Genomic DNA, 27,656 nt, shown 5'->3' with positions numbered 1-27,656 from the left:
GATAAAACGGGTACAGGGAAAGAGATACATGCTTGTGGTTGTCGATAGGTTTAGCCGGTGGGTAGAAGCAGTACCATCAGCAGATGAGGGAGCAGGAACGGTAATAAAATTTCTGACAAGAGAAGTGTTTCCAAGATTTGGAATTCCTTCAGAAATAAGTTCGGACAATGGATCAGCTTTTATACAAAAAACTATAAAACAAGTCCTACAGAATTTGAGAATAAAACAAAGACTAGGCTGTGTTTACCATCCTCAGTCCCAGGGACAAGTTGAAAAAGTAAATGGTCTTCTCAAATCCAAAATTAACAAAATATGTGCAAGCACTAAATTAAATTGGGTTGATGCTTTGCCTCTTGCACTGATGAGTTACCGCATGCAAACTAACCCGAAACACACATCTAACACCTCACCAAATGCTTACTGGACGCATGATGCCTGCACCATGTAACAGAGGTCCATACAAGGGACCCCCACTAGAACAACTACAAATGGAGTTAAAATCATACATGAAAGAGCTAACGGCTATCCATAAAGCTATTTGTGCGCAGGAAAAAAGAAAGGAGCTGTCGGAGCAGACGGAAACCAGCTGTCCCATCACCCCGGGAGATCAGGTCTATCTGAGAGTATTCAGAAGGAAATGGAACGAGCCAAGAAGGGAAGGGCCGTATAACGTCACAGCAGCAACACCAACTGCTGTTCAAGTAGAGGGAAGCAGCACTTGGTACCATCTGAATCACTGCACAAGAGTTCCCAAAGAAAGACTAGCCACGATACAGAATAATAAAGAACATGCAACAGAGACAGCTCAGCAAGACAATGGCGAGAATATTGTTGACCACATGCCTGATCAGCACATGTCTGTCACAAGTTCAAGCCAAAGACAACATCACAACTCCATCCCCCACAGGTCAAGCACAGAACAACTCGCTGCCGCACAACCTCACTTCCCTACCATCAACTTTTCAGCCCTCCACCAAAACCAGCAGCGACTCAGTTGAAGCAGGACAACATGGAAAGCAACGCAGGAACAGCGAGGACAATGACAATATGTACGAGGATGACACCAAGCTAGATGTTCTGTGGGAACTGGCACAAAGCAATCAGTGGTATGAATGGGCCACCTTCACAACAGCAGAATTAAATAAGAAAGACTGCCTAGTATGTACCAAAACACCGGGAAGCCAAGTAATAGCCGTTCCAAATCCATACAACTACGAACATTGTGCAAAATTCAAAAGAGATTATTGCCATTTGGGAAGAGACTTCCGACCCTTCTGCCCCGCTGAATGTTTAAGCTCCCTAAGTAATGCCAACCACAAACTTCTTTTCAAACACATACCAAGACTGAGAGCCAAATGTAGAAGTCTGGATCTAACAGAGAACATGAGAATTCAAAAGGACCAAATAGAAATTCCAACCTGGTACACCATAGACTATAGTAAAGAATATGAGTGCTTTGCCAAACCAACAGGAAGTATAAGTGTGGGACAATTCAAAGGGAGGTGCAGCGTCACATGGAACCTTGATGCCAAAATCTATAGAGAGGCTGATGATCCTATGGAACTTCCACCCTTCCGGGCATCAGGAATCAGGAGAGGAAGGAAAATATATCCAGCTAAAACATGTGAAAATCAAACTATATCATTTCCCGAAGCAGACAGATACAAGGATCAAACTGCAGCACTAGCAGACTTTTTCTGGATTTGTGGAAATAGGAAACTTTTACCTTCATTACCCCTAGGATGGACAGGAAAATGTACTAGAGTACGGTTGATACAAGAAATCCATATTACAGAATGGAATCCTGAATCCCTTTCCGGGAAAAATAACGCAGCTAACTCCAGAGCTAAGAGAAGTTATAAACCAGATCCTAGAGTATATATAGATGCTGTAGGCCAACCAAGAGGTTTACCCTGAGCAATTTAAAGCTAGGAATGAAGTTAAATCAGGTCTTGAATCCATATTCATCTGGATTACACAGAACAAAAATACAGAATGGATAAATTATATATATTACAATCAACAAAGGTTCATTAATTACACAAACGAGGCATTAATCTCTTTAGGGGAACAGTTAGATGCAACAAGTAAAATGACATGGCAAAATAGACTAGCTCTTAACTGGATGTTAGCTGACAAAGGGGAGTATGTGTATTATTTGGTAATCAATGTTGTACTTACATACCTAACAACACCTCACCAGAAGGGACATTTACAAAAGCCATGACCAAGCTCAAAGAACTACAGATAGAAATGAAAAAGAATGCTGGAAAAGATGAGAAAATGTGGGACTGGTTTAATTTGAATTTAGGATCATGGGGAGAACGGTTAGCAAAAATAGGACTACAACTCGCAATGGCAAGTACTATGGGAGGGGTACTACTTTGTTGTGTGTTTCCTCTATTAAAATCCTTAATTATCAAGTCCACAGTCAAGCAAATGGGAGTATTGAGACCTAGAGGAAAAATATACTCAAATCAAAATGAGCATTACCTAGACCTACTTTACAAAACAACCGTGAACTTGCATCTAGCAGAAGAAACTTCCAATAGCTCGGATGAGGAATAAGGGAATGACAAAAAACTATTATGCATGTTTTATATTTTTGGTTTATGATGTTGTTTTATGATGTTTCTGATCAGCATTTAGGAGGTACCCTTCTTACCTACATATTCATATTTGTTTATGTTTACTCATGCTTTGTTTGATCTATTTTATCAACCTAGATGTGTTCCATAATTAGGATAACCATAGACATAATAAAACCAAGTATACAACCCCTGTACATTGACCATAAAGTAAAATCAAGGTGTTATGGTCTTTTACTTCCTTCTAGCCAAAGAGACCGAGGGAAGAGGTTTGGCCCTAACACCTTCTTGAGTGAAATGGCATGACTTAGACTTGTTGTAATGTAAAATAGGGACTATTTTTTTGGTTACTAGATAGCGTTAACAGAACAGACTGAATCATGAAATGTCACTCAAGAGTAAAATGAGACGTAAACGTCTCAAAGGGGGAAATATGAAGAAGTTTTTGTTAATCAAAATATAAAGTAAATCTTATATAATTTAGTTACTATCATAACTGCAGTCAGACATAAGCTAAGAACCCCACTATTTAGAACTCATCTGTTTTTGGCATTTTACATCTGTTGTCTTACACCTGTGATCCTCATTAACAAGGGTAATTCAGAGTATTTTCTGTATAGAAATGGCCACCTGATAAAAGGTTTTTCATGCTACAAGGCTTTTAACTCTGAGTAGGTTAAAGCAGGAACTCAAGGAAGTCTGCCTTGACACGTGTGTGGATTTCACGCAGCTTGTCAATCTGCTGTGAAGCTGTCCAATTTTCCCTGACAGTGCAATGGTAAAAGGTTTTTCTGCCGCTCTAATTTGTGAAGGCATTTCTTTACACAGGTGTGAAGAAAAATATTGAGTCACTCTAGGCTGTGGTAACTGCCAGGCCAGCAGAGTCTGTGCTAGTATCCAAGTAATTTTCAACAAAGCACAAAAGAAATGACCACTGTGGATTTTTCAAAAAGCAGTTCTGCAGCTCCTGCTGTGAACTTAAGGAGGTCTTCTGTGAAACGCGTGTGGATTTCACGCAGCTTGTCAATCTGCTCTAATGGTGTGTAATTTTCCCTGACAGAGCACAAGTAAAGCTCCAGGAGTTTCTGTAGTGTAGTGGTCATCACGTTCGCCTAACACGCGAAAGGTCCTCGGTTCAAAACCGAGCAGAAACATTACTTCTTGTTTTGCGAGAATTCCTAAAGTCTTGCGACGTTCCAGGTAAATCATGGTAGAGAAAAAGAGCAAGTTTCTGTAGTGTAGTGGTTATCACGTTCGCCTTACACGCGAAAGGTCCCCGGGTGGAAACAGGCACAGTCTTTATTGCTATCTGTAAAAAAATGGCCCCCAGATAAAAGGTTTTTCCTTCTAAGAAGGCTTTCCAAGTAGGTTAGAGCAGGAACTCAAGAAAGTCTGAACTCAAGGAAGTCTGATTTCACGCAGCTTGTCAATCTGCTGTGAAGCTGTCCAATTTTCCCTGACAGAGCACAGCACAAGCTCCAGTATTTTCTGTAAAGAAATGGCCACCCAAATAAAAGGTTTTTCACGCTAGAAGGCTTTTAAAGCAGTAGTTTAGTTAGAATAAGGAACTCAATGAAGTCTAGGACCTAAATACAATTGCTGTGAAGCTGTCCAATTTTCACCTGACAGAGCACAGCACAAGCTCCAGTATTTTCTGTAAAGAAATGTTAGAAATACCAAAGGTTTTTCACCAAACAAGGAGAATTTAACTTTAGTAGGTTAGAGCAGGAACTCAAGGATCTGGAACGCAGCTTGCTTCCTGAAGAGATCAATCCTGATGTGCTGAAACATTAGTCACTTTTAAATCCAGACTCAAAACTCATCTGTTTAGTTGTGCATTTACAGAATGAGCACTGTGCGTAAAGAAATGGAACTGTGCTACTTTGCTTCTTTTATTTTAAACTGTTTTAAGAAGCTGTCTCTTTTGCTTTTAGCTTTCAATTTATCTTAAATCAGTGTTTTTATTTTATTTTAATTTCTTTTATTGTTATTTAAATCTTGTAATTATTTTATTTCCAAAAGCACTTTGAATTACCATTGTGTATGAAATGTGCTATATAAATAAACTTGCCTTGCCTTGCCTTGCCTAAAGAAATGGCCCCCAGATAATTTGCTGTGAAGGTGTCCAATTTTCCCTGACAGAGCACAGCACAAGCTCCAGTATTTTCTGTAAAGAAATGGCCCCCAGATAAAAGGTTTTTCACTCTAAGAAGGCTTTATCTCCAAGTAGGTTAGAGCAGGAACTCAAGGAAGTCTGCATTGACACGTGTGTGGATTTCACGCAGCTTGTCAATTTGCTGTGAAGGTGTCCAATTTTCCCTGACAGAGCACAGCACAAGCTCCAGTAGTTTCTGTAAAGAAATGGCCACCTGATAAAAGGTTTTTCACACTACAAAGGCTTTTAACTCCAAGTAGGTTAAAGAACTCAGGAACTCTGCCTTGAAGTCTGCCTTGTCAATCTGCTGTGAAGGTGTCCAATTTTCCCTGACAGAGCACAGCACAAGCTCCAGTATTTTCTGTAAAGAAATGGCCACCTGATAAAAGGTTTTTCACGCTACAAGGCTTTTAACTCTGAGTAGGTTAAAGCAGGAACTCAAGGAAGTCTGCCTTGACACGTGTGTGGATTTCACGCAGCTTGTCAATTTGCTGTGAAGGTGTCCAATTTTCCCTGACAGAGCACAGCACAAGCTCCAGTATTTTCTGTAAAGAAATGGCCACCAGATAAAAAGGTTTTTCACTCTAAGAAGGCTTTTATCTCCAAGTAGGTTAGAGCATGGTAGATCATGGTCAAAGAAGTCAAGCCTTGACAGTTTGTGGGTTATCACGTTTGTCACACGGAAAGGTCCCATTTTCCTGAGCACGTGTGGGGAAAGCACAGCACACTCTCCAGTTGCTTTCTGTAAAGAAATGGCCCCTGATAAAAGGTTTTTTCTTCTAAGAAGGCTTTCCAAGTAGGTTAGAGCAGGAACTCAAGGAAGTCTGCCTTGACACATGTGTGGATTTCACGCAGCTTGTCAATTTGCTGTGAAGGTGTCAGATTTTCCCTGACAGAGCACAGCACAAGCTCCAGTATTCTCTGTAAAGAAATGGCCCCCAGATAATTTGCTGTGAAGGTGTCTGCACAATTTTCCTGACAGAGACACAGCACAAGCTCCAGTATTTTCTGTAAAGAAATGGCCACCTGATAAAAGGTTTTTCACGCTACAAAGGCTTTTATCTCCAAGTAGGTTAGAGCAGGAACTCAAGGAAGTCTGCCTTGAAGATTTCTGCAGCTTGTCAATCTGCTGTGAAGCTGTCCAATTTTCCTGACAGAGCACAGCACAAGCTCCAGTATTTTCTGTAAAGAAATGGCCCCTGATAAAAGGTTTTTCACTCTAAGAAGGCTTTTATCTCCAAGTAGGTTAGAGCAGGAACTCAAGGAAGTCTGCCTTGACACGTGTCTGGATTTCACGCAGCTTGTCAATTTGCTGTGAAGGTGTCCAATTTTCCTGACAGAGCACAGCACAAGCTCCAGTAGTTTCTGTAAAGAAATGGCCACCTGATAAAAGGTTTTTCACGCTACAAAGGCTTTTAACTCTGAGTAGGTTAAAGCAGGAACTCAAGGAAGTCTGCCTTGTCAATCTGCTTGTCTGCTGAAGGTGTCCAATTTTCCTGACAGAGCACAGCACAAGCTCCAGTATTTTCTGTAAAGAAATGGCCACCTGATAAAAGGTTTTTCACACTAAGAAGGCTTTTAACTCTGAGTAGGTTAAAGCAGGAACTCAAGGAAGTCTGCCTTGACACGTGTGTGGATTTCACGCAGCTTGTCAATTTGCTGTGAAGGTGTCCAATTTTCCCTGACAGAGCACAGCACAAGCTCCAGTATTTTCTGTAAAGAAATGGCCACCTGATAAAAGGTTTTTCACTCAGGCTACAAGGCTTTTAACTCTGAGTAGGTTAAAGCAGGAACTCAAGGAAGTCTGCCTTGACGTGTGTGGATTTCTGCAGCTTGTCAATCTGCTGTGAAGCTGTCCAATTTTTCCTGACAGAGCACAGCACAAGCTCCAGTATTTTCTGTAAAGAAATGGCCACCTGATAAAAGGTTTGTTACAAAAGCTTTTAAGAAGGTTTTTATCTCCAAATAGGTTAGAGCAGGAACTCAAGGAAGTCTGCCTTGTCAATCTGCTGTGAAGCTGTCCAATTTTTCCTGAAAGAGCACAGCACAAGCTCCAGTATTTTCTGTAAAGAAATGGCCACCTGATAAAAGGTTTTTCACACTACAAGGCTTTTAACTCTGAGTAGGTTAAAGCAGGAACTCAAGGAAGTCTGCCTTGACACGTGTGTGGATTTCACGCAGCTTGTCAATCTGCTGTGAAGCTGTGTCCATTTTTCCTGACAGAGCAAAGGTAAAAGGTTTTTCTGCCGCTCTAATCTGTGAAGGCTTTTTTTACTTTACACAGGTGTGAAAAAAATATTGAGTCACTCTAGGCTGTGGTAACTGCCAGGCCAGCAAGTCTGTGCTAGTATCCAAGTAATTTTCAACAAAGCACAAAAGAAATGACCACTGATGGATTCTCAAAAGCAGTTCTGCAGCTCCTGCTGTGAACTTAAGGAGGTCTTCTGTGAAACGCGTGTGGATTTCACGCAGCTTGTCAATCTGCTCTAATGGTGTGTAATTTTCCCTGACAGAGCACAAGTAGAGCTCCAGGAGTTTCTGTAGTGTAGTGGTCATCACGTTCGCCTAACACGCGAAAGGTCCTCGGTGGAAACAACAGTCTTTATTGCTATCTGTAAAGAAATGGCCCCTTGATAAAAAGTTTTTCACTTTAAGAAGGCTTTTATCTCATAGTAGGTTAAAGCAGGAACTCAAGGAAGTCTGCCTTGACACAATCTGCACGCACAATTTGCTGAAAGTGTCCAATTTTTCCTGACAGAGCACAGCACAAGCTCCAGTATTTTCTGTAAAGAAATGGCCACCTGATAAAAGGTTTTTCACTCTAAGAAGGCTTTTATCTCTCCAAGTAGGTTAGAGCAGGAACTCAAGGAAGTCTGCCTTGACACGTGTGTGGATTTCTGCAGCTTGTCAATTTGCTGTGAAGGTGTCCAATTTTCCTGACAGAGCACAGCACAAGCTCCAGTATTTTCTGTAAAGAAATGGCCACCTGATAAAAGGTTTTTCACGCTACAAAGGCTTTTAACTCTGAGTAGGTTAAAGCAGGAACTCAAGGAAGTCTGCCTTGACACGTTGATTTCACGCAGCTTGTCAATTTGCTGTGAAGGTGTCCAATTTTTCCTGACAGAGCACAGCACAAGCTCCAGTATTTTCTGTAAAGAAATGGCCACCTGATAAAAGGTTTTTCACGCTACAAAAGCTTTTAACTCTGAGTAGGTTAAAGCAGGAACTCAAGGAAGTCTGCCTTGACACGTGTGTGGATTTCACGCAGCTTGTCAATCTGCTGTGAAGCTGTCCAATTTTCCTGACAGAGCAAAGGTAAAAGGTTTTTCTGCCGCTCTAATCTGTGAAGGCATTTCTTTACACAGGTGTGAAGAAAAATATTGAGTCACTCTAGGCTGTGGTAACTGCCAGGCCAGCAGAGTCTGTGCTAGTATCCAAGTAATTTTCAACAAAGCACAAAAGAAATGACCACTGTGGATTCTCAAAAGCAGTTCTGCAGCTCCTGCTGTGAACTTAAGGAGGTCTTCTGTGAAACGTGTGGCGTGTGGATTTCACGCAGCTTGTCAATCTGCTCTAATGGTGTGTAATTTTTCCTGACAGAGCACAAGCCAGAGCTCCAGGAGTTTCTGTAGTGTAGTGGTCATCACGTTCGCCTAACACGCGAAAGGTCCTCGGTTCAAAACCGAGCAGAAACATTGCTTCTTTTTTTATGAGAATTGAGCATTCCAGATAAAGTCTTTGCGACGTTCCAGGTAAATCATGGTAGAGAAAAAAGAGCAAGTTTCTGTAGTGTAGTGGTTATCACGTTCGCCTCACACGCGGAAGGTCCCCGGTTCGAAACGGGTGGAAACAGGCACAGTCTTTATTGCTATCTGTAAAGAAATGGCCCCCAGATAAAAGGTTTTTCACGCTAAGAAGGCTTTTATCTCTGAGTAGGTTAAAGCAGGAACTCAAGGAAGTCTGCCTTGTCAATCTGCTGTGAAGCTGTCCAATTTTCCTGACAGAGCACAGCACAAGCTCCAGTATTTTCTGTAAAGAAATGGCCACCTGATAAAAGGTTTTTCACTCTAAGAAGGCTTTTATCTCCAAGTAGGTTAGAGCAGGAACTCAAGGAAGTCTGCCTTGACACGTGTGTGGATTTCACGCAGCTTGTCAATTTGCTGAAGGTGTCCAATTTTTCCTGACAGAGCACAGCACAAGCTCCAGTATTTTCTGTAAAGAAATGGCCACCTGATAAAAGTTTTTTCACTCTAGAAGGCTTTTATCTCCAAGTAGGTTAGAGCAGGAACTCAAGGAAGTCTGCCCTTGACACGTGTCTGGATTTCACGCAGCTTGTCAATTTGCTGTGAAGGTGTCCAATTTTCCTGACAGAGCACAGCACAAGCTCCAGTATTTTCTGTAAAGAAATGGCCACCTGATAAAAGGTTTTTCACGCTACAAAGGCTTTTAACTCTGAGTAGGTTAAAGCAGGAACTCAAGGAAGTCTGCCTTGTCAATCTGCTTGTCAATTTGCTGTGAAGGTGTCCAATTTTCCCTGACAGAGCACAGCACAAGCTCCAGTATTTTCTGTAAAGAAATGGCCACCTGATAAAAGGTTTTTTTCACGCTAAGAAGGCTTTTAACTCCAAGTAGGTTAAAGCAGGAACTCAAGGAAGTCTGCCTTGTGTGGATTTCACGCAGCTTGTCAATTTGCTGTGAAGGTGTCCAATTTTTCCTGACAGAGCACAGCACAAGCTCCAGTATTTTCTGTAAAGAAATGGCCACCTGATAAAAGGTTTTTCACGCTAAAAGGCTTTTATCTCCAAGTAGGTTAAAGCAGGAACTCAAGGAAGTCTGCCTTGACACGTGTGTGGATTTCACGCAGCTTGTCAATTTGCTGTGAAGGTGTCCAATTTTCCTGACAGAGCACAGCACAAGCTCCAGTATTTTCTGTAAAGAAATGGCCACCTGATAAAAGGTTTTTCACTACAACAAGCTTTTTTTATCTGAGTAGGTTAAAGCAGGAACTCAAGGAAGTCTGCCTTGAACTCAAGGAAGTCTGCCTTGTCAATCTGCTGTGAAGCTGTCCAATTTTCCTGACAGAGCACAGCACAAGCTCCAGTATTTTCTGTAAAGAAATGGCCACCTGATAAAAGGTTTTTCACGCTAAGAAGGCTTTTATCTCCAAGTAGGTTAGAGCAGGAACTCAAGGAAGTCTGCCTTGACACGTGTGTGGATTTCACGCAGCTTGTCAATTTGCTGTGAAGGTGTCCAATTTTTCCTGACAGAGCACAGCACAAGCTCCAGTATTTTTTCTGTAAAGAAATGGCCACCTGATAAAAGGTTTTTCACGCTAAGAAGGCTTTTATCTCCAAGTAGGTTAGAAACTCAGGAAGTCTGCTTTGAACGTGTCTGATTTCACGCAGCTTGTCAATTTGCTGTGAAGGTGTCCAATTTTCCTGACAGAGCACAGCACAAGCTCCAGTATTTTCTGTAAAGAAATGGCCACCTGATAAAAGGTTTTTCACGCTACAAAGGCTTTTAACTCCAAGTAGGTTAAGCAGGAACTCAAGGAAGTCTGCCTTGACACGTGTGTGGATTTCACGCAGCTTGTCAATTTGCTGTGAAGGTGTCCAATTTTCCTGACAGAGCACAGCACAAGCTCCAGTATTTTCTGTAAAGAAATGGCCACCTGATAAAAGGTTTTTCACACTACTAAGAAGGCTTTTAACTCTGAGTAGGTTAAAGCAGGAACTCAAGGAAGTCTGCCTTGACACGTGTGTGGATTTCACGCAGCTTGTCAATCTGCTGTGAAGCTGTCCAATTTTCCTGACAGAGCAAAGGTAAAAGGTTTTTCTGCCGCTCTAATCTGTGAGGCATTTTTTACACAGGTGTGAAGAAAAATATTGAGTCACTCTAGGCTGTGGTAACTGCCAGGCCAGCAGAGTCTGTGCTAGTATCCAAGTAATTTTCAACAAAGCACAAAAGAAATGACCACTGTGGATTCTCAAAAGCAGTTCTGCAGCTCCTGCTGTCTTGCTGTGAACTTAAGGAGGTCTTCTGTGTTAAAGCGCGTGTGGATTTCACGCAGCTTGTCAATCTGCTCTAATGGTGTGTAATTTTCCTGACAGAGCACAAGTAAAGCTCCAGGAGTTTCTGTAGTGTAGTGGTCATCACACGTTCGCCTAACACGCGAAAGGTCCTCGGTTCAAAACCGAGCAGAAACATTGCTTCTTGTTTTGCGAGAATTCCTAAAGTCTTTGCGACGTTCCAGGTAAATCATGGTAGAGAAAAAAGAGCAAGTTTCCGTAGTGTAGTGGTTATCACGTTTTCTCCTGAAAGGTCCCCACAGCACAAGAAACAGGCACAGTCTTTTTGCTATCTAAAGAAAGAAATGGCCCCCAGATAAAAGGTTTTTCACTCTAAGAAGGCTTTTATCTCCAAGTAGGTTAAGCAGAACTCAAGGAACTCTTGAAGTCTGAAGCTTGTCAATCTGCTGTGAAGCTGTCCAATTTTCCCTGACAGAGCACAGCACAAGCTCCAGTATTTTCTGTAAAGAAATGGCCCCCAGATAAAAGGTTTTTCACTCTAAGAAGGCTTTTATCTCCAAGTAGGTTAGAGCAGGAACTCAAGGAAGTCTGCCTTGACACGTGTGTGGATTTCACGCAGCTTGTCAATCTGCTGTGAAGGTGTCCAATTTTCCCTGACAGAGCACAGCACAAGCTCCAGTATTTTCTGTAAAGAAATGGCCACCTGATAAAAGGTTTTTCACTCTAAGAAGGCTTTTATCTCCAAGTAGGTTAGAGCAGGAACTCAAGGAAGTCTGCCTTGACAGGTGTCTGGATTTCACGCAGCTTGTCAATTGCTGTGAAAGGTGTCCAATTTTCCTGACAGAGCACAGCACAAGCTCCAGTATTTTCTGTAAAGAAATGGCCACCTGATAAAAGGTTTTTCACGCTACAAAGGCTTTTAACTTTGAGTAGGTTAAAGCAGGAACTCAAGGAAGTCTGCCTTGTCAATTTCACGCAGCTTGTCAATTTGCTGTGAAGGTGTCCAATTTTCCCTGACAGAGCACAGCACAAGCTCCAGTATTTTCTGTAAAGAAATGGCCACCTGATAAAAGGTTTTTCACTTTACAAGGCTTTTATCTCTGAGTAGGTTAAAGCAGGAACTCAAGGAAGTCTGCCTTGACATGTGTGTGGATTTCACGCAGCTTGTCAATTTGCTGTAAAGGTGTCCAATTTTCCCTGACAGAGCACAGCACAAGCTCCAGTATTTTCTGTAAAGAAATGGCCACCTGATAAAAGGTTTTTCACTTTAAGAAGGCTTTTATCTCCAAGTAGGTTAGAGCAGGAACTCAAGGAAGTCTGCCTTGACTGATTGACACGTGTGTGGATTTCACGCAGCTTGTCAATTTGCTGTGAAGGTGTCCAATTTTCCCTGACAGAGCACAGCACAAGCTCCAGTATTTTCTGTAAAGAAATGGCCACCTGATAAAAGCTTTTTCACGCTACAAAAGCTTTTAACTCTGAGTAGGTTAAAGCAGGAACTCAAGGAAGTCTGCCTTGACACGTGTGTGGATTTCACGCAGCTTGTCAATTTGCTGTGAAGGTGTCCAATTTTCCCTGACAGAGCACAGCACAAGCTCCAGTATTTTCTGTAAAGAAATGGCCACCTGATAAAAGGTTTTTCACACTACAAGGCTTTTAACTCTGAGTAGGTTAAAGCAGGAACTCAAGGAAGTCTGCCTTGACACGTGTGTGGATTTCACGCAGCTTGTCAATCTGCTGTAAAGCTGTCCAATTTTCCCTGACAGAGCAAAGGTAAAAGGTTTTTCTGCCGCTCTAATCTGTGAAGGCATTTCTCTTTACACAGGTGTGAAGAAAAATATTGAGTCACTCTAGGCTGTGGTAACTGCCAGGCCAGCAGAGTCTGTGCTAGTATCCAAGTAATTTTCAACAAAGCACAAAAGAAATGACCACTGAGGATTCTCAAAAAGCAGTTCTGCAGCTCCTGCTGTGAACTTAAGGAGGTCTTCTGTGAAACGTGTGTGGATTTCACGCAGCTTGTCAATCTGCTCTAATGGTGTGTAATTTTCCCTGACAGAGCACAAGTAGAGCTCCAGGAGTTTCTGTAGTAGTGGTGGTCATCACGAAGGCCTAACACGTTAAAGGTCCTCGGTTCAAAACCGAAGCAGAAACATTGCTTCTTGTTTTGCGAGAATTCTTAATGTCTTTGCGACGTTCCAGGTAAATCATGGTAGAGAAAGAAGGGCAAGTTTCCGTGAGTGTAGTGGTTATCACGTTCGCCTCACACTGAAAGGTCCCCTGCTGTGAAAGGTGATTTTTCCTGACAGAGCACAGTCTTTATTCCAGTATTTTCTGTAAAGAAATGGCCACCAGATAAAAGGTTTTTCACTCTGAGAAGGCTTTTATCTCATAGTAGGTTAAAGCAGGAACTCAAGGAAGTCTGCCTTGTCAATCTGCTGTCAATTTGCTGTGTCCAATTTTTCCTGACAGAGCACAGCACAAGCTCCAGTATTTTCTGTAAAGAAATGGCCACCTGATAAAAGGTTTTTCACGCTACAAAGGCTTTTAACTCTGAGTAGGTTAAAGCAGGAACTCACGTGTGTGTGGAAGTCTGCCTTGTCAATCTGCTGTGAAGCTGTCCAATTTTTCCTGACAGAGCACAGCACAAGCTCCAGTATTTTCTGTAAAGAAATGGCCACCTGATAAAAGGTTTTTCACGCTACAAGGCTTTTAACTCTGAGTAGGTTAAAGCAGGAACTCAAGGAAGTCTGCCTTGACACGTGTGTGGATTTCACGCAGCTTGTCAATCTGCTGTGAAGCTGTCCAATTTTCCCTGACAGAGCAAAGGTAAAAGGTTTTTCTGCTGCCGCTCTAATCTGTGAAGGCATTTCTTTACACAGGTGTGAAGAAAAAATATTGAGTCACACTCTAGGCTGTGGTAACTGCCAGGCCAGCAGAGTCTGTGCTAGTATCCAAGTAATTTTCAACAAAGCACAAAAGAAATGACCACTGTGGATTCTCAAAAGCAGTTCTGCAGCTCCTGCTGTGAACTTAAGGAGGTCTTCTGTGAAACTGTGCACGCACTTGTCAATCTGTGTGGTAATTTTCCTGACAGAGCACAGTCAGCTCCAGGAGTCTAGTGTAGCAAAGGCTGCTCGAAGGGCCTCGGTTCAAAACAGAGCAAATATTTCTTCTTGTTTTGCGAGAATTCATAAAGTCTTTGCGACGTTCCAGGTAAATCATGGTAGAGAAAAAGAGCAAGTTTCCTGTAGTGTAGTGGTCATCACGCAAAACACACGCTGAAAGGTCCCCGGTTCAAAACCGGGTGGACACAGCACACACACTCTTTTTGCTATCTGTAGAGATGGCCCCCAGATAAAATGTTTTTCACGCTAAGAAGGCTTTTATCTCAGAGTAGGTTGTAGAGCAGGAACTCAAGGAAGGAAGTCTGAATTGTCAATCTGCTGTGAGGCTGTCCAACTTTCCCTGACAGAGCACAGCACAAGCTCCAGTATTTTCTGTAAAGAAATGGCCCCAAATAAAAGGTTTTTCACTCTAAGAAGGCTTTTATCTCCAAGTAGGTTAGAGCAGGAACTCAAGGAAGTCTGCCTTGTAAATCTGCTGTGAAGCTTTCCAATTTTCCCTGACAGAGCACAGCACAAGCTCCAGTATTTTCTGTAAAGAAATGGCCCCAAATAAAAGGTTTTTCACTCTAAGAAGGCTTTTATCTCCAAGTAGGTTAGAGCAGGAACTCAAGGAAGTCTGCCTTGACACATGTCTGGATTTCACGCAGCTTGTCAATTTGCTGTGAAGGTGTCCAATTTTCCCTGACAGAGCACAGCACAAGCTCCAGTATTTTCTGTAAAGAATAGGCCCCCAGATAAAAGGTTTTTCACTCTATGAAGGCTTTTATGAAGAAGTAGGTTAGAGCAGGAACTCAAGGAAGTCTGCCTTGACAGGTGTCTGGATTTCACGCAGCTTGTCAATTTGCTTTAAAGGTGTCCAATTTTCCCTGACAGAGCACAACACAAGCTCCAGTAGTTTCTGTAAAGAAATGGCCACCTGATAAATGGTTTTTCACGCTACAAAGGCTTTTAACTTTGAGTAGGTTAAAGCAGGAACTCAAGGAAGCCTTGAAGTCTGCCTTGTCAATCTGCTGTGAAGCTGTCCAATTTTTCCTGAAAGAGCACAGCACAAGCTCCAGTATTTTCTGTAAAGAAATGGCCACCTGATAAAAGGTTTTTCACTTTAAGAAGGCTTTTATCTCCAAGTAGGTTAGAGCAGGAACTTAAGGAAGTCTGCCTTGACACGTGTGTGGATTTCACGCAGCTTGTCAATTTGCTGTAAAGGTGTCCAATTTTCCCTGACAGAGCACAGCACAAGCTCCAGTATTTTCTGTAAAGAAATGGCCACCTGATAAAAGGTTTTTCACTTTAAGAAGGCTTTTATCTCCAAGTAGGTTAGAGCAGGAACTCAAGGAAGTCTGCATTGACACGTGTGTGGATTTCACGCAGCTTGTCAATTTGCTGTGAAGGTGTCCAATTTTCCCTGACAGAGCACAGCACAAGCTCCAGTATTTTCTGTAAAGAAATGGCCACCTGATAAAAGGTTTTTCACGCTACAAAAGCTTTTAACTCTGAGTAGGTTAAAGCAGGAACTCAAGGAAGTCTGCCTTGACACGTGTGTGGATTTCACGCAGCTTGTCAATTTGCTGTGAAGGTGTCCAATTTTCCTGACAGAGCACAGCACAAGCTCCAGTACTTTCTGTAAAGAAATGGCCACCTGATAAAAGGTTTTTCACACTACAAGGCTTTTAACTCTGAGTAGGTTAAAGCAGGAACTCAAGGAAGTCTGCCTTGACAGGAAGTCTGTGTGTGTGGATTTCACGCAGCTTGTCAATCTGCTGTAAAGCTGTCCAATTTTCCCTGACAGAGCAAAGGTAAAAGGTTTTTCTGCCGCTCTAATCTGTGAAGGCATTTCTTTACACAGGTGTGAAGAAAAATATTGAGTCACTCTAGGCTGTGGTAACTGCCAGGCCAGCAGAGTCTGTGCTAGTATCCAAGTAATTTTCAACAAAGCACAAAAGAAATGACCACTGAGGATTCTCAAAAAGCAGTTCTGCAGCTCCTGCTGTGAACTTAAGGAGGTCTTCTGTGAAACGCGTGTGGATTTCACGCAACTTGTCAATCTGCTCTAATGGTGTGTAATTTTCCCTGACAGAGCACAAGTAGAGCTCCAGGAGTTTCTGTAGTGTAGTGGTCATCACGTTTGCCTAACACGCGAAAGGTCCTCGGTTCAAAACCGAGCAGAAACATTGCTTCTTGTTTTGCGAGAATTCTTAATGTCTTTGCGACGTTCCAGGTAAATCATGGTAGAGAAAGAAGGGCAAGTTTCCGTAGTGTAGTGGTTATCACGTTCGCCTCACACGCGAAAGGTCCCCGGTTCGAAACCGGGTGGAAACAGGCACAGTCTTTATTGCTATCTGTAAAGAAATGGCCCCCAGATAAAAGGTTTTTCACTCTGAGAAGGCTTTTATCTCATAGTAGGTTAAAGAAGGAACTCAAGGAAGTCTGCCTTGTCAATCTGCTGTGAAGCTGTCCAATTTTCCCTGACAGAGCACAGCACAAGCTCCAGTAGTTTCTGTAAAGAAATGGCCACCTGATAATAGGTTTTTCACGCTACAAAGGCTTTTAACTCTGAGTAGGTTAAAGCAGGAACTCAAAGAAGTCTGCCTTGTCAATCTGCTGTGAAGCTGTCCAATTTTCCCTGACAGAGCACAGCACAAGCTCCAGTATTTTCTGTATAGAAATGGCCACCTGATAAAAGGTTTTTCACGCTACAAGGCTTTTAACTCTGAGTAGGTTAAAGCAGGAACTCAAGGAAGTCTGCCTTGACACGTGTGTGGATTTCACGCAGCTTGTCAATCTGCTGTGAAGCTGTCCAAGCTGTCCAAGTTCCCTGACAGAGCAAAGGTAAAAGGTTTTTCTGCCGCTCTAATCTGTGAAGGCATTTCTTTACACAGGTGTGAAGAAAAATATTGAGTCACTCTAGGCTGTGGTAACTGCCAGGCCAGCAGAGTCTGTGCTAGTATCCAAGTAATTTTCAACAAAGCACAAAAGAAATGACCACTGTGGATTCTCAAAAAGCAGTTCTGCAGCTCCTGCTGTGAACTTAAGGAGGTCTTCTGTGCAACACGTGTGGATTTCTGTAGTGTAGTGGTCATCACGATCGCCTAACCCGCGAAAGGCCCTCGGTTCAAAACCGAGCAGAAATATTTCTTCTTGATAAAAGAGAATTCATAAAGTCTTTGCGACGTTCCAGGTAAATCAAAGTAGAGAAAAAGAGCAAGTTTGTAGAAAAAGTGTAGTGTAGTGGTTATCACGTTCGCCTTACACGCGAAAGGTCCCCGGTTCGAAACCGGGTGGAAACAGGCACACTCTTTTTTTGCTATCTGTAGAGATTTGGCCCCCAGATAAAATGTTTTTCACGCTAAGAAGGCTTTTATCTCCACATAGGTTAGAGCAGGAACTCAAGGAAGTCTGAATTGTCAATCTGCTGTGAGGCTGTCCAACTTTCCCTGACAGAGCACAGCACAAGCTCCAGTATTTTCTGTAAAGAAATGGCCCCCAAATAAAAGGTTTTTCACTCTAAGAAGGCTTTTATCTCCAAGTAGGTTAGAGCAGGAACTCAAGGAAGTCTGCCTTGTAAATCTGCTGTGAAGCTTTCCAATTTTCCCTGACAGAGCACAGCACAAGCTCCAGTATTTTCTGTAAAGAAATGGCCCCCAAATAAAAGGTTTTTCACTCTAAGAAGGCTTTTATCTCCAAGTAGGTTAGAGCAGGAACTCAAGGAAGTCTGCCTTGACACATGTCTGGATTTCACGCAGCTTGTCAATTTGCTGTGAAGGTGTCCAATTTTCCCTGACAGAGCACAGCACAAGCTCCAGTATTTTCTGTAAAGAATAGGCAGATAAAAAGTTTTTTTTCACTCTATGAAGGCTTTTATCTCGAAGTAGGTTAGAGCAGGAACTCAAGGAAGTCTGACAGGTGTTGACAGGTGTCTGGATTTCACGCAGCTTGTCAATTTGCTTTAAAGGTGTCCAATTTTCCCTGACAGAGCACAACACAAGCTCCAGTAGTTTCTGTAAAGAAATGGCCACCTGATAAATGGTTTTTCACGCTACAAAGGCTTTTAACTTTGAGTAGGTTAAAGCAGGAACTCAAGGAAGCCTTGTCAGTCTGCCTTGTCAATCTGCTGTGAAGCTGTCCAATTTTTCCTGAAAGAGCACAGCACAAGCTCCAGTATTTTCTGTAAAGAAATGGCCACCTGATAAAAGGTTTTTCACTTTAAGAAGGCTTTTATCTCCAAGTAGGTTAGAGCAGGAACTTAAGGAAGTCTGCCTTGACACGTGTGTGGATTTCACGCAGCTTGTCAATTTGCTGTAAAGGTGTCCAATTTTCCCTGACAGAGCACACCACAAGCTCCAGTATTTTCTGTAAAGAAATGGCCACCTGATAAAAAGTTTTTTTCACTTTAAGAAGGCTTTTATCTCCAAGTAGGTTAGAGCAGGAACTCAAGGAAGTCTGCATTGACACGTGTGTGGATTTCACGCAGCTTGTCAATTTGCTGTGAAGGTGTCCAATTTTCCTGACAGAGCACAGCACAAGCTCCAGTATTTTCTGTAAAGAAATGGCCACCTGATAAAAGCTTTTTTCACGCTACAAAAGCTTTTAACTCTGAGTAGGTTAAAGCAGGAACTCAAGGAAGTCTGCCTTGACACGTGTGTGGATTTCACGCAGCTTGTCAATTTGCTGTGAAGGTGTCCAATTTTCCTGACAGAGCACAGCACAAGCTCCAGTACTTTCTGTAAAGAAATGGCCACCTGATAAAAGTTTTTTTCACACTACAAGGCTTTTAACTCTGAGTAGGTTAAAGCAGGAACTCAAGGAAGTCTGCCTTGACACGTGTGTGGATTTCACGCAGCTTCAATCTGCTGTAAAGCTGCTGTAAAGCTGTCCAATTTTCCCTGACAGAGCAAAGGTAAAAGGTTTTTCTGCCGCTCTAATCTGTGAAGGCATTTCTTTACACAGGTGTGAAGAAAAATATTGAGTCACTCTAGGCTGTGGTAACTGCCAGGCCAGCAGAGTCTGTGCTAGTATCCAAGTAATTTTCAACAAAGCACAAAAGAAATGACCACTGAGGATTCTCAAAAGCAGTTCTGCAGCTCCTGCTGTGAACTTAAGGAGGTCTTCTGTGAAACGCGTGGATTGGATTTCACGCAACTTGTCAATCTGCTCTAATGGTGTGTAATTTTCCTGACAGAGCACAAGTAGAGCTCCAGGAGTTTCTGTAGTGTAGTGGTCATCACGTTCGCCTAACACGCGAAAGGTCCTCGGTTCAAAACCGAGCAGAAACATTGCTTCTTGTTTTGCGAGAATTCTTAATGTCTTTGCGACGTTCCAGGTAAATCATGGTAGAGAAAGAAGGGCAAGTTTCCGTAGTGTAGTGGTAGTGTAGTGGTTATTATCACGTTCGCCTCACACGCGAAAGGTCCCCGGTTCGAAACCGGGTGGAAACAGGCACAGTCTTTATTGCTATCTGTAAAGAAATGGCCCCCAGATAAAAGGTTTTTCACTCTGAGAAGGCTTTTATCTCAGTAGTTAGGCAGGAAAGAAGGAACTCAAGGAAGTCTGCCTTGTCAATCTGCTGTGAAGCTGTCCAATTTTCCTGACAGAGCACAGCACAAGCTCCAGTAGTTTCTGTAAAGAAATGGCCACCTGATGATAATAGGTTTTTCACGCTACAAAGGCTTTTAACTCTGAGTAGGTTAAAGCAGGAACTCAAGGAAGAAGTCTGCCTTGTCAATCTGCTGCTGAAGCTGTCCAATTTTTCCCTGACAGAGCACAGCACAAGCTCCAGTATTTTCTGTATAGAAATGGCCACCTGATAAAAGGTTTTTCACGCTACAAGGCTTTTAACTCTGAGTAGGTTAAAGCAGGAACTCAAGGAAGTCTGCCTTGACACGTGTGTGGATTTCACGCAGCTTGTCAATCTGCTGTGAAGCTGTCCAATTTTCCTTGACAGAGCAAAGGTAAAAGGTTTTTCTGCCGCTCTAATCTGTGAAGGCATTTCTTTACACAGGTGTGAAGAAAAATATTGAGTCACTCTAGGCTGTGGTAACTGCCAGGCCAGCAGAGTCTGTGCTAGTATCCAAGTAATTTTCAACAAAGCACAAAAGAAATGACCACTGTGGATTCTCAAAAGCAGTTCTGCAGCTCCTGCTGTGAACTTAAGGAGGTCTTCAGTGTGTGCAACACGTGTGGATTTCTGTAGTGTAGTGGTCATCACGATCGCCTAACCCGCGAAAGGCCCTCGGTTCAAAACCGAGCAGAAATATTTCTTCTTGTTTTGCGAGAATTCATAAAGTCTTTGCGACGTTCCAGGTAAATCATGGTAGAGAAAAAAGAGCAAGTTTCCGTAGTGTAGTGGTTATCACGTTCTTACACGCGAAAGGTCCCCGGTTGAAACCGGGTGGAAACAGGCACAGTTTTTTTGCTATCTGTAGAGATATGGCCCCAGATAAAATGTTTTTCAAAGAAGGCTTTTTCTCACGCTAAGAAGGCTTTTATCTCCACATAGGTTAGAGCAGGAACTCAAGGAAGTCTGAATTGTCAATCTGCTGTGAGGCTGTCCAACTTTCCCTGACAGAGCACAGCACAAGCTCCAGTATTTTCTGTAAAGAAATGGCCCCAAATAAAAGGTTTTTCACTCTAAGAAGGCTTTTATCTCCAAGTAGGTTAGAGCAGGAACTCAAGGAAGTCTGAACTGTCTGGAATTTCTGCCTTGTAAATCTGCTGTGAAGCTTGTCCATTTTTCCTGACAGAGCACAGCACAAGCTCCAGTATTTTCTGTAAAGAAATGGCCCCCTGATAAAAGTTTTCACACAGCTACAAGGCTTTTATCTCTCTAGGTTAAAAGGACTCAAAGGAAGTCTGTTTTTCACTCTAAGGTTTTTCACTCAGCTTGCATTGCTGTGAAGGTGTCCAATTTTTCCAGAGAGACAGAGCACAGCACAAGCTCCAGTATTTTCTGTAAAGAAATGGCCACCTGATAAAAGGTTTTTCACTCTGAAGGCTTTTAAAAGGTAGGTTAAGCAGGAACTCAAGAAGTCTCTTGCTTTAAATCTGTCAAGGTGACAGAGCACAGCAGGAATTTTCTAAAGGAAGCCACCTCTGTGAAGGCAGTCAGGAACTTTGCCTTGACAGTGTCTTGCAGCTTGTCAATTTGCTGTGAAGGTGTCCAATTTTCCCTGACAGAGCACAGCACAAGCTCCAGTATTTTCTGTAAAGAAATGGCCACCTGATAAAGTTTTTTTCACTCTATGAAGGCTTTTATCTCCAAGTAGGTTAGAGCAGGAACTCAAGGAAGTCTGCCTTGACAGGTGTCTGGATTTCACGCAGCTTGTCAATTTGCTTTAAAGGTGTCCAATTTTCCCTGACAGAGCACAACACAAGCTCCAGTAGTTTCTGTAAAGAAATGGCCACCTGATAAATGGTTTTTCACGCTACAAAGGCTTTTAACTTTGAGTAGGTTAAAGCAGGAACTCAAAGTCTGTCTGCCTTGTCATTTCTGCTTGTCAATTTGCTGTCCAATTTTCCCTGACAGAGCACAGCACAAGCTCCAGTATTTTCTGTAAAGAAATGGCCACCTGATAAAAGGTTTTTCACTTTAAGAAGGCTTTTATCTCCAAGTAGGTTAGAGCAGGAACTTAAGGAAGTCTGCCTTGACACGTGTGTGGATTTCACGCAGCTTGTCAATTTGCTGTAAAGGTGTCCAATTTTCCCTGACAGAGCACAGCACAAGCTCCAGTATTTTCTGTAAAGAAATGGCCACCTGATAAAAGGTTTTTCACTTTAAGAAGGCTTTTATCTCCAAGTAGGTTAGAGCAGGAACTCAAGGAAGTCTGCATTGACACGTGTGTGGATTTCACGCAGCTTGTCAATTTGCTGTGAAGGTGTCCAATTTTCCTGACAGAGCACAGCACAAGCTCCAGTATTTTCTGTAAAGAAATGGCACCACCTGATAAAAGGTTTTTTTTTCACGCTAGGTTAAAAAAGCTTTTAACTCTGAGTAGGTTAAAGCAGGAACTCAAGGAAGTCTGCCTTGACACGTGTGTGGATTTTTCACGCAGCTTGTCAATTTGCTGTGAAGGTGTCCAATTTTCCTGACAGAGCACAGCACAAGCTCCAGTATTTTCTGTAAAGAAATGGCCACCTGATAAAAAAGGTTTTTCACACTACAAGGCTTTTAACTCTGAGTAGGTTAAAGCAGGAACTCAAGGAAGTCTGCCTTGACACGTGTGTGTGGATTTCACGCAGCTTGTCAATCTGCTGTAAAGCTGTCCAATTTTCCCTGACAGAGCAAAGGTAAAAGGTTTTTCTGCCGCTCTAATCTGTGAAGGCATTTCTTTACACAGGTGTGAAGAAAAATATTGAGTCACTCTAGGCTGTGGTAACTGCCAGGCCAGCAGAGTCTGTGCTAGTATCCAAGTAATTTTCAACAAAGCACAAAAGAAATGACCACTGAGGATTCTCAAAAGCAGTTCTGCAGCTCCTGCTGTGAACTTAAGGAGGTCTTCTGTGAAACGCGTGTGGATTTCACGCAACTTGTCAATCTGCTCTAATGGTGTGTAATTTTCCTGACAGAGCACAAGTAGAGCTCCAGGAGTTTCTGTAGTGTAGTGGTCATCACGTTTGCCTAACACGCGAAAGGTCCTCGGTTCAAAACCGAGCAGAAACATTGCTTCTTGTTTTTTGCGAGAATTCTTAATGTCTTTGCGACGTTCCAGGTAAATCATGGTAGAGAAAAAAAGCAAGTTTCCGTAGTGTAGTGGTTATCAATGCAGCACAGCCTCACACGCTGAAAGGTCCCCGGTTCGAAACCGGGTGGAAACAGGCACAGTCTTTATTGCTATCTGTAAAGAAATGGCCCTGACAGAGATAAAAGGTTTTTCACTCTGAGAAGGTTTTTTTAAGAAGGCTTTCATAGTAGGTTAAAGAAGGAACTCAAGGAAGTCTGCCTTGTCAATCTGCTCAATCTGCTTGAAGCTGTCCAATTTTCCCTGACAGAGCACAGCACAAGCTCCAGTATTTTCTGTAAAGAAATGGCCACCTGATAAAAGGTTTTTCACGCTAAAAGGCTTTTATCTCTGAGTAGGTTAAAGCAGGAACTCAAGGAAGTCTGTCTGCGCAGCTTGTCAATCTGCTGTGAAGCTGTCCAATTTTCCTGACAGAGCACAGCACAAGCTCCAGTATTTTCTGTAAAGAAATGGCCACCTGATAAAAGGTTTTTCACGCTACAAAGGCTTTTATCTCTGAGTAGGTTAAAGCAGGAACTCAAGGAAGTCTGCCTTGACACGTGTGTGGATTTCACGCAGCTTGTCTTGTCAATCCTGCTGTGAAGCTGTCCAATTTTCCCTGACAGAGCACAGCACAAGCTCCAGTATTTTCTGTAAAGGAATGGCCACCTGATAAAAGGTTTTTCACTCTAAGAAGGCTTTTATCTCCAAGTAGGTTAGAGCAGGAACTCAAGGAAGTCTGCCTTGACACGTGTGTGGATTTCACGCAGCTTGAATTTGCTGTGAAGGTGTCCAATTTTTCCTGACAGAGCACAGCACAAGCTCCAGTATTTTCTGTAAAGAAATGGCCACCTGATAAAAGGTTTTTTCACGCTACAAAAGCTTTTAACTCTGAGTAGGTTAAAGCAGGAACTCAAGGAAGTCTGCCTTGACACGTGTGTGGATTTCACGCAGCTTGTCAATTTGCTGTGAAGGTGTCCAATTTTCCTGACAGAGCACAGCACAAGCTCCAGTATTTTCTGTAAAGAAATGGCCACCTGATAAAAGGTTTTTCACACTACAAGGCTTTTCTCTCTGAGTAGGTTAGCAGCAGGAACTCAAGGAAGTCTGCCTTGACACGTGTGTGGATTTCACGCAGCTTGTCAATCTGCTGTAAAGCTGTCCAATTTTCCCTGACAGAGCAGCAAGCAAAAGCTCCAGGTTTTTCTGTAAAGAAATTCTAATCTGTAAAAGGTTTTTTTTAACAAAAGGCTTTTCTCTCCAAGTAGTTAGAGCAAAATATTGAGTCACTCTAGGCTGTGGTAACTGCCAGGCCAGCAGAGTCTGTCCAGTCAGTAATTCTGTGCAAAGCACAAAAGAAGTGACCACTTTTTTCTCAAAGCAAGTTCTGCACAAAAGAAAGTGATTTTCTGTAAAGAAATTCTGAAAAAGCAGTTCTGCTAAGGAAGCTCTAATCCTGAAGGTTAAGCAGGGTCTTCTGAAGTCTTGTCTTGTGTGTGGATTTCACAGAGCAACTTGTCAATCTGCTCTAATGGTGTGTAATTTTCCTCACAGAGCACAAGTAGAGCTCCAGGAGTTTCTGTAAAAGTGGTCATCACAGTTTTTGCCTAACAAAGAAAGGTCCTCGGTTCAAAACCGAGCAGAAACATTGCTTCTTGTTTTTAAGAGATTTTCTTAATGTCTTACAAGACGTTCCAGGTAAATCATACAGAAAGCAGAGAAAGAAAAGAACTCAGGAAGTCTTCCGTGAGTGAAGTGGTTTCACGCAGCTGTCAATCTGCTGAAAGGTGTCCATTTTTTTCCTGACAGAAACAGCAGCACAGTCTTTATTTATCTGTAAAGAAATGGCCCCCAGATAAAAGGTTTTCACTCTAAGAAGGCTTTTATCTCAAGTAGGTTAAAGCAGGAACTCAAGGAAGTCTGCCTTGTCAATCTGCTTGTCAAAGCTGTCCAATTTTTCCTGACAGAGCACAGCACAAGCTCCAGCTCCAGTTTCTGTCAAAGTGCCACCCAATTTTCCTGACAGAGCACAGCACAAGCTCCAGTATTTTCTGTCAATCTAAAGAAATGGCCACCTGATAAAAGGTTTTTCACTCTAAGAAAGCTTTTTATCTCTTAGTAGGTTAAGCAGGAACTCAGGAAGTCTGCCTTGACACGTGTGTCTGATTTCACGCAGCTTGTCAATCTGCTGTGAAGGTGTCCAATTTTCCTGACAGAGCACAGCACAAGCTCCAGTATTTTCTGTAAAGAAATGGCCACCTGATAAAAGGTTTTTCACGCTACAAAGGCTTTTAACTCTGAGTAGGTTAAAGCAGGAACTCAAGGAAGTCTGCCTTGTCGTGTGTGGATTTCACGCAGCTTGTCAATCTGCTGTGAAGGTGTCCAATTTTCCCTGACAGAGCACAGCACAAGCTCCAGTATTTTCTGTAAAGAAATGGCCACCTGATAAAAGGTTTTTCACGCTACAAGGCTTTTAACTCTGAGTAGGTTAAAGCAGGAACTCAAGGAAGTCTGCCTTGACACGTGTGTGGATTTCACGCAGCTTGTCAATCTGCTGTGAAGCTGTCCAATTTTTTCCTGACAGAGCAAAGGTAAAAGGTTTTTCTGCCGCTCTAATCTGTGAAGGCATTTCTTTACACAGGTGTGAAGAAAAATATTGAGTCACTCTAGGCTGTGGTAACTGCCAGGCCAGCAGAGTCTGTGCTAGTATCCAAGTAATTTTCAACAAAGCACAAAAGAAATGACCACTGTGGATTCTCAAAAAGCAGTTCTGCAGCTCCTGCTGTGAACTTAAGGAGTCTTCAGAAACTGCGTGTGGATTTCTGTGAACTTGTCAATCTGGTGTGTTTTCCTGCAACAGGTTAAAGCAGGAACTCAAGGAAGTGTAGTTTCTGTAGTGTAGTGGTCATCACGATCCTAACCGCGAAAAGGCCCTCGGTTCAAAACCGAGCAGAAATATTTCTTCTTGTTTTGCGAGAATCATAAAGTCTTTGCGACGCTCCAGGTAAATCATGGTAGAGAAAAAAGCAAGCAAGTTCGTAGTGTAGTGTAGTGGTTATCACGTTCGCCTTACACGCGAAAGGTCCCCGGTTCGAAACCGGGTGGAAACAGGCACACTTTTTTGCTGCTATCTGAGATATGGCCCCCAAATGTTTTTCACGCTAAGAAGCTTTTTTTTTCACGCTAAGAAGGCTTTTATCTCACATAGGTTAGAGCAGGAACTCAAGGAAGTCTGAATTGTCAATCTGCTGTGAGGCTGTCCAACTTTCCTGACAGAGCACAGCACAAGCTCCAGTATTTTCTGTAAAGAAATGGCCCCCAAATAAAAGGTTTTTCACTCTAAAGGTTTTTCACTCTAAGAAGGCTTTTATCTCCAACTCAGGTTAGAGCAGGAACTCAAGGAAGTCTGCCTTTCAATCTGCTGTGAAGCTTTCCAATTTTCCTGACAGAGCACAGCACAAGCTCCAGTATTTTCTGTAAAGAAATGGGCCCCCAAATAAAAGGTTTTTCACTCTAAGAAGGCTTTTATCTCCAAGTAGGTTAGAGCAGGAACTCAAGGAAGTCTGCCTTGACACACATGTCTGGATTTCACGCAGCTTGTCAATTTGCTGTGAAGGTGTCCAATTTTTCCTGACAGAGCACAGCACAAGCTCCAGTATTTTCTGTAAAGAAATAGGCCCCAGATAAAAGGTTTTTCACTCTATGAAGGCTTTTATCTCGAAGTAGGTTAGAGCAGGAACTCAAGGAAGTCTGCCTTGACAGGTGTCTGGATTTTCACGCAGCTTGTCAATTTGCTTTAAAGGTGTCCAATTTTCCTGACAGAGCACAACACAAGCTCCAGTAGTTTCTGTAAAGAAATGGCCACCTGATAAATGGTTTTTCACGCTACAAAGGCTTTTAACTTTGAGTAGGTTAAAGCAGGAACTCAAGGAAGTCTGCCTTGTCAATCTGCTGTGAAGCTGTCAATTCCTGAAAGCTTGCACAAGCTCCAGTATTTTCTGTAAAAAAAGTCCTGATAAAGCTTTTCACTTTAAGAAGGCTTTTATCTTTTTCCTGACAGTCAATTTGCACAAAGGTAGCACAAGCTCCAGTATTTTCTGTAAAGAAATGGCCACCTGATAAAAGGTTTTTCACTTTAAGAAGGCTTTTATCTCCAAGTAGGTTAGAGCAGGAACTCAAGGAAGTCTGCCTTGACACGTGTGTGGATTTCAGCAAGTCTCCAGTATTTTCTGTAAAGAAATGGCCACCTGATAAAAGGTTTTTCACTTTAAGAAGGCTTTTATCTCCAAGTAGGTTAGAGCAGGAACTCAAGGAAGTCTGCTTTGACACGTGTGTGGATTTCACGCAGCTTGTCAATTTGCTGTGAAGGTGTCCAATTTTCCCTGACAGAGCACAGCACAAGCTCCAGTATTTTCTGTAAAGAAATGGCCACCTGATAAAAGGTTTTTCACGCTACAAAAGCTTTTAACTCTGAGTAGGTTAAAGCAGGAACTCAAGGAAGTCTGCCTTGACACGTGTGTGGATTTCACGCAGCTTGTCAATTTGCTGTGAAGGTGTCCAATTTTCCCTGACAGAGCACAGCACAAGCTCCAGTATTTTCTGTAAAGAAATGGCCACCTGATAAAAGGTTTTTCACACTACAAGGCTTTTAACTCTGAGTAGGTTAAAGCAGGAACTCAAGGAAGTCTGCCTTGACACGTGTGTGGATTTCCGCAGCAGCTTGTCAATCTGCTGTAAAGCTGTCCAATTTTCCCTGACAGAGCAAAGGTAAAAGGTTTTTCTGCCGCTCTAATCTGTGAAGGCATTTCTTTACACAGGTGTGAAGAAAAATATTGAGTCACTCTAGGCTGTGGTAACTGCCAGGCCAGCAGAGTCTGTGCTAGTATCCAAGTAATTTTCAACAAAGCACAAAAGAAATGACCACTGAGGATTCTCAAAAGCAGTTCTGCAGCTCCTGCTGTGAACTTAAGGAGGTCTTCTGTGAAACGCGTGTGGATTTCACGCAACTTGTCAATCTGCTCTAATGGTGTGTAATTTTCCCTGACAGA

General features: G+C 42.5%; 12 non-coding genes across 12 annotated transcripts; all 12 read left to right on the top strand.

Annotated features, from left to right (window-relative positions):
* The first annotated feature begins 3,669 nt into the window (after positions 1 to 3,669).
* trnav-aac lies at positions 3,670 to 3,742 on the top strand. The gene has a single exon. It is a non-coding gene; the product is annotated as a tRNA-Val (tRNA).
* Positions 3,743 to 8,365: 4,623 nt separating this feature from the next.
* trnav-aac lies at positions 8,366 to 8,438 on the top strand. Its single transcript has one exon. It is a non-coding gene; the product is annotated as a tRNA-Val (tRNA).
* Positions 8,439 to 10,874: 2,436 nt separating this feature from the next.
* On the top strand, positions 10,875 to 10,949 carry trnav-aac. Its single transcript has one exon. It is a non-coding gene; the product is annotated as a tRNA-Val (tRNA).
* Positions 10,950 to 15,992: 5,043 nt separating this feature from the next.
* Positions 15,993 to 16,065, top strand: trnav-aac. Its single transcript has one exon. It is a non-coding gene; the product is annotated as a tRNA-Val (tRNA).
* Positions 16,066 to 16,140: 75 nt separating this feature from the next.
* On the top strand, positions 16,141 to 16,213 carry trnav-cac. Its single transcript has one exon. It is a non-coding gene; the product is annotated as a tRNA-Val (tRNA).
* Positions 16,214 to 16,952: 739 nt separating this feature from the next.
* On the top strand, positions 16,953 to 17,025 carry trnav-aac. Its single transcript has one exon. It is a non-coding gene; the product is annotated as a tRNA-Val (tRNA).
* Positions 17,026 to 17,112: 87 nt separating this feature from the next.
* On the top strand, positions 17,113 to 17,181 carry trnav-uac. Its single transcript has one exon. It is a non-coding gene; the product is annotated as a tRNA-Val (tRNA).
* A 1,913-nt stretch (positions 17,182 to 19,094) lies between these two features.
* Positions 19,095 to 19,167, top strand: trnav-aac. The gene has a single exon. It is a non-coding gene; the product is annotated as a tRNA-Val (tRNA).
* Positions 19,168 to 19,256: 89 nt separating this feature from the next.
* On the top strand, positions 19,257 to 19,329 carry trnav-cac. The gene has a single exon. It is a non-coding gene; the product is annotated as a tRNA-Val (tRNA).
* Positions 19,330 to 20,074: 745 nt separating this feature from the next.
* On the top strand, positions 20,075 to 20,147 carry trnav-aac. Its single transcript has one exon. It is a non-coding gene; the product is annotated as a tRNA-Val (tRNA).
* Positions 20,148 to 22,477: 2,330 nt separating this feature from the next.
* trnav-aac lies at positions 22,478 to 22,550 on the top strand. The gene has a single exon. It is a non-coding gene; the product is annotated as a tRNA-Val (tRNA).
* A 3,099-nt stretch (positions 22,551 to 25,649) lies between these two features.
* trnav-uac lies at positions 25,650 to 25,718 on the top strand. The gene has a single exon. It is a non-coding gene; the product is annotated as a tRNA-Val (tRNA).
* The last annotated feature ends 1,938 nt before the right edge of the window (positions 25,719 to 27,656 follow it).

The sequence above is a fragment of the Puntigrus tetrazona genome, unplaced genomic scaffold, assembly GCF_018831695.1.
Source record: "Puntigrus tetrazona isolate hp1 unplaced genomic scaffold, ASM1883169v1 S000000499, whole genome shotgun sequence".
Classification (NCBI taxonomy): Eukaryota; Metazoa; Chordata; class Actinopteri; order Cypriniformes; family Cyprinidae; genus Puntigrus; species Puntigrus tetrazona.
The sequence above is the reverse complement of the archived record's forward strand: the minus strand, read 5'-3'. Positions and strand labels throughout refer to the sequence as shown.